Raw genomic sequence first — 6,000 nt, forward strand, 5'->3', positions numbered from 1 at the left:
ATACTAGTATATGACCTTAGATAAAGTTTCCCGCATATTTATACATGTACGTGGCCTATATCTTAATCTCTGCATTCAATAGTAAATGGTTATTTTTCAGGAAATGGACATTCCCATACGTTGCACTACCAAAAACCTCCGGTAAGACCATCACCACAGCTTCAAACCCCAGTTGACCTCTCAGAGCTGAATAGACCAGAAATCCAGTCGACGAGAATTCTTCGTATGAAAGAACTTTTCTACAATATTGGCAGGCGCAATGTGATTAACATGTGTGATGATAGATCTTACACCTGTCCAACATGGACAGTATATAAGACTAACATACAAAAGGACATATCGTCTTCAGTTGCAGAAGTAGTATTCAATCGAATTATACTAGCCCCGCAAACAGACCTTAACACAGTGAACACTACCTTAGTTCGAACAAAGAAACACATGCAGGCAATGGGACTAACAGTGTGTCCTATTGTGTTTGACATGGGCCTACTAACAAAAGCGCTTGAAATTACCTGGGCAACCCAAATGAGTTTGAAAATGTTATTCCTCTAGAAAGGGGTATGCACTTTCTGATGTGTGTGTTTGGAGGGATTGGGCATATTTATGGGGATGCAGGCCTTAAACAGTTAATGGTAAAATCTGATGTATTTGCTAGGTTAACATCAGATAGATAGTTATCGGGCAAAGATTTTGTTGATAGGGCGTTACGTGCCATTATTATGATTGATGAAGTATTACATAATAGGTTCTTCATTCAGTTTGGCGAATGGTTACAGAGAAACTCCAAATGTATTCCATCAAATCTTTTGCAGAGGATATGCAATTTAAAACTACGGTCAGTTGACACTGGTGTTGATGACATATTGCGTGAGATTGAAACAGAAGTTGTCCGTTTCATTGAGATGTTCAGACAAGAGAGGAGATCAATGTCACCATTATTCAAACTCTGTGATGAACATCTGACAAAAGAATCCTTGCCTATCAAAATCCTTCTAGCAGCCTCTAGACATTGAATTTGGGATTCATTTCCAGACTGCCAAAACAATGCTCCTACCTTTCTTGTTTGCCTCAAATCGAACCACCTATTGCAGATTTATGACGTACATGCAGTTGAAGATGAATCGTCTGCCTGAGCAGCTGATAGAGAACTTTGCCGAAGGACAGTTCGTAGCCAAATAAATAAAAGGTTTGTTTAATGAGGTAACTGAAAATAAGGCCTTAAAGTCTGCAGGAGGGATAATTTGATTGACCCATAATGACGGCGCCTTAGCTCGATGGTTTTTTTTCTCGACCCATTACTCCAAAGTATGCCATGTCTTTTGCAAATTCTGAAAGGGTTGATTCAAAAAAAAACATACCGACACTGAATACCACACTAAAATATACAACAACGATGTGAAGCAGATGTTGTCCTTGTATGAAAACGAAATTTTCATTGACGCATTTTCTTTTTCCTCACCCCCAGAAAAAAGTGGTGAATATGGCAACAGGTTTTGAACCTACACAAGACGTTGCTTCAAGTTTACTAAACTGCCATGAAACTGGGAGAGCGTTACTTGAGACTTTCGTCAGTGAGAGGTTCATATCACAGGAAGAGTCAACAAAGAAACAATTCTTGGACCCATTACCTCGTTCCAAAGTTTGAACAATGGTATCCTCAAAACAAGCTGTCCACACAAGGTCTAAATCAATAAATATGAACGGATAGGAAATGTACCTGCGTCTACTGGCAATAAATTCTTACAAGAAAATGCCATTGCATCGAGTTCTATCTTTCGAGAATGCATCAGTTCCATTAAGCCTTTTTGCTGATGAAGGATGCATGATGATGAAAAGAAATCCGACTTTCTCGAAACATTGGAAGGTCTTGCAAATGAAAATCCTGACAGCAGTACAACTGATGATACAGATTGTATCGTTTATGATGGTGAGGCGATAATTAAGATTTTAAAGCCTTTCTCCAGTGGAAAGACAACATATAAACACATGGCGTCCAATTTTTTTTAAGTACGTTTTGTCTTGTAGCCGTGGAGTTCAACAAGTACACGTTGTCTTCGACAGGTATTTGCCGAATAGCCTAAAATCTCAAACAAGACATAAAAGAGGGGATACCCCATATGATGAACTAGTTATTACATGCATTAACTATCAGAAGCAGATCAGGGACTGGAACTGAGTATTGACAAGCAGCAGAAGCAAAGGCTAAACTGTACACAGAGTACTTGACTCTTCACTGTCATGAACTGCTTGACGAAAACCAAGAAGTGTATAGTGCTGGTGGCATGTGGCAAAAATAATTGAAAGTTACCAATACATGCGTTTCATTTATTCTGAGTCTGTACTCCGAGTCTGTACTCCGAGCAAGAAGAAGCAGATTACAGGATGTTGCTTCACGTCACATATTCATCAGGTTCTGATGCAAGAACTGTAGTGGTTGTTAGCCCAGACACAGACATCTTTGTTCTGCTGTTACACCATTTCAAGAAGTTGGCTGTCGAAAAGTTATACTTCAAAACTTGAAGAAGAGGTTTATACTCAGACCGCACCAGATATATACCAGTTCACTCTGTCTTCAATGCTCTTCAGCCTGACCAGAGCAGTATTTTGCTGCCAGTTTATTGTGTTATTGGTAGTGTCACATGTTCTTCCTTTTACGGAATTGGAAAGAAGCGAGTTTTTCAAGTTTTTGCTAAATCAGCCTGCCAACTTTCTGATTTTGCAGAGCTAGGAACACAGCCAGCCTTATTACGAAGAACCAAAGTTGCGGCTACATCTTTTGTTGGGATGCTTTATGGTAAGAACGACTGTATTTCCCTAAATGCATTGCGCACCTAGGAAACTGCCCCCCCCCCCCACACACAGATGACAGTCTCATGCTTCATTTACTGCGTTGTATATATCTGGAGGAGCGTTTTATCCCCCACATCAATACTTGATCATGTAGATTTCGGCTACACAGTGAATACAGAGTCTAATATGTATGTCCCACAAATGATGACACAAGCTGCAGCTGTCCCAGAGCTTATGAGCGATATTGTATGCTGTTGTACACATTCATGCGACGATGCGTGTGTATGTTGTTCCAATGAGCAGCCATGCACTGAGACGTGTGGATGCAAGGGATCCAATGCCGGTGAAAGTTTATGCCGTAACTTGTTCACAATACTTGCAATAGTAGAGGCGGAGGGTTCAGAAGAAATGTGAAAATGTTTGAACATTATTGAATTACAATGATGACTATGTTGCCCTTTCAGGCCTTTTCCGCCCTATGCCACGGGTCAGAATTTCGGCCCCATTCCCAATGCAAATCTGGTTATTTTTTTCCAAATTGATTTTTTTTTCCAGATTCCAATAAAAAAAAACAAAATATTTGTTTAAACCTTTAAATATATAAGTTAACCTGATCCAGTGTAGCAAATAGAAAAATATTGCATAATTAAATTATCTGTTGCCTTGAATTAATTTTAAAAACAGTAAAATATATTAATTTGATTATCTAAGACATTCCTTAGTTTTACCAAAATCCGGCATTTAGCGCGATTTTTTTTCCCCTAAAAAAGGCCAGACCCTTTCCCCAAAATCAGATATAAAAAAATGCACTTATCACACATGTTCATAATATTTTGTAAAATTTTAATAATAAGTTATCAAAAAAGTGGTTATTTACCAGTTAACGGCTTCTTGGAAATATAAGAAACACTATTTACATGCGATTATTTTTCCCAATTGAGCCAGTTTTGCGATTTTTTTCCCAAAATGGGGTTTTTCACGACGCGAAATTCCCAAAATTCCAGTGTGGCGTTTTCCCAAAATGGAGCGGAAAAGGCCTGCCTTTATATATTTTCCCCAAGTCAGTGGTTTATTTCTTTATGACATAGCTTTGATATTTCAAGCCGCAATAGAATATGCGATGTCATCTTTTTTGAGGATGGTGTGTTATTAATCTTCAATTGACATTAAACCAGAGATATTGTATGATTAGATTGAACTCGTCTCAGTGTTTAATATTCATACATGACCAGATTTAATAATACTAATAAATATCATGATAACTTAAGTATTGAGATGTGACTTATTTGGTACTGACACTATTTCAAAATACTATTTGATGTAACGTTCTTGAATACTGTTTATGTGTGGCATCACCACACCCCATCCAAATTGCTTATTTGTTATATACCTGCTTACGCTTGTTTTGTTTGATATGCATAAAATGTTTGTTTTAAATATTCAACTAAATTCTAAGCTAACAATTTAAGGTACAAGTGTGACACGAAGTTTATTAAACCTGACCTATGACCAAAACTGCATTGTTGAATTATAATGTGTAGTTTTATTGTATAGTTAGCAATATATTCATGTAAATATGGATATGAAATGTCAATTTAATGTGAATTTAACAAATATCGTATATACAGTTACCTGCAAACTAGTTACCATCAATCAGAATAAAATATTTGTCAACTTTTATCAAGTAATAGTGTTTGTGTTGTATTTTTCACATTTTCCTGTATGCCTGGCGGCCATATTGGATGTTAATTTACAGGCTTACATAACAACATAACTGCAAAAACTATTCATGATATTAGAGGGAAATTATTTTAGTTCACTTTGAAATATAATCTGGTTAAGTATAATCAACTAAATTCAAAACAAACAGAAAGATACATGGAATGAACGGTATTTTTTTTTACCTTTGACCTTACATATGACCTTGACCCTGACCTTCAGTAACAACCTTCATGCATATTTTTCGTGAGTATTCAAGACATGAACACTATTTACAAGCTATTTAATTGTATCAAATGTACGTGAAAAAATATGACCTTATCATTACCCAATATTCAAAGAAATGGCGCCCATCTTGGCCGCCAACTTGGATTTCTCAGCTCGCAACGATTTATGCCAATTTATGCCGGTGGTCTGATAAACTTCAAGGTATCCCGATTATTTTGGTATATGACATCGCTTGTTGCAACATGGTGTCCAGGTCCCTGTTTCTAAAAGCGCAGAAGATCACCCTACCAAATACACAGGTCCCGTCCTGAAACCGGGCCTTCCGATTCCTATCACGACTTACCTATCAAATTAGCTATTGTTGGTTAAACATAATGAATGTCTTCAGATAAGGAGTGATGACTGATGATAATTCCATATGAGAAAAGTCACTTTTATTAAAGGAAAGAAGAACATAGGTATTACCCACTCCAATACAGTCAATTTATCAATTCCAAATCCTAGCTCGTAACCTTCCAGACATACTTCATGATGCACCATTATCTGGCCTTATTCTTAAAATTTAGCTACTACTTCTACTACTAAGTGCCACCGTACATACAGGTTTGAAATGGTAAAGCTTTGATGTGAATGAAGATATATATTACCAACTATTTTCTCCATATTTCCTTTATATAAAAACACTTTGGCTTCAAAAAGGATAACACATTCAAATTGTGTAAATAGCTATGTATGACATATAACAAAAAATACGTGTTTAACAGAGTGCAATTCCCATGTATAGAAATGGTTAAGTAATTGTCTTACAGCTATTTTTATTCCTTTGCATACAGCACATACACATAAGATGTCCTGGTATATCCAAAATGTTAACTTCATGCAACGCTGATCTTGTCTTGCTTACACATTGACATCAATGAATGTTTATTTCCTTTTTAAATCATTGTTTAATCTTATATTTTGCCACATGTAGAACGTGTATGCTATGTAAACACAAAATCCCACTAAAATTCAGTGATAAGTCACTTTATCCTGTCACATGCCTTTAAATCAACCAGGTAACCTAATATCCCAAAAGATTTTAGGCTAGATGACCACGTGACCTCGAATATCCGTCAGTTGCTATTCGCGCATGCGCATGCATTTACTATTTTCTATTAATAAAATATACTTTTTTTCTATTCATAAAATACCAAATACATGTAAAGAAGTGTTTGTTTAAACATTATTATTTAAACAGCATTATTTCGTCTTTGTGTATTG

General features: G+C 36.5%; 1 protein-coding gene across 2 annotated transcripts in view; it reads right to left on the minus strand.

Annotated features, from left to right (window-relative positions):
- Positions 1–5,742, minus strand: part of LOC127873868 (slit homolog 1 protein-like) — a 114,385-nt gene extending 108,643 nt beyond the window's left edge. The window contains exon 1 of one of the 2 annotated variants that reach the window (XM_052417952.1): positions 5,545–5,742. The gene's annotated coding sequence lies outside the window, so the exon portion shown is untranslated. The remainder of the gene's footprint in view (positions 1–5,544) is intronic. The other variant, XM_052417950.1, reaches the window with a different exon arrangement.
- Positions 5,743–6,000: the final 258 nt, after the last annotated feature.

This window comes from Dreissena polymorpha, chromosome 3, assembly GCF_020536995.1.
Source record: "Dreissena polymorpha isolate Duluth1 chromosome 3, UMN_Dpol_1.0, whole genome shotgun sequence".
NCBI classification, from domain to species: Eukaryota; Metazoa; Mollusca; class Bivalvia; order Myida; family Dreissenidae; genus Dreissena; species Dreissena polymorpha.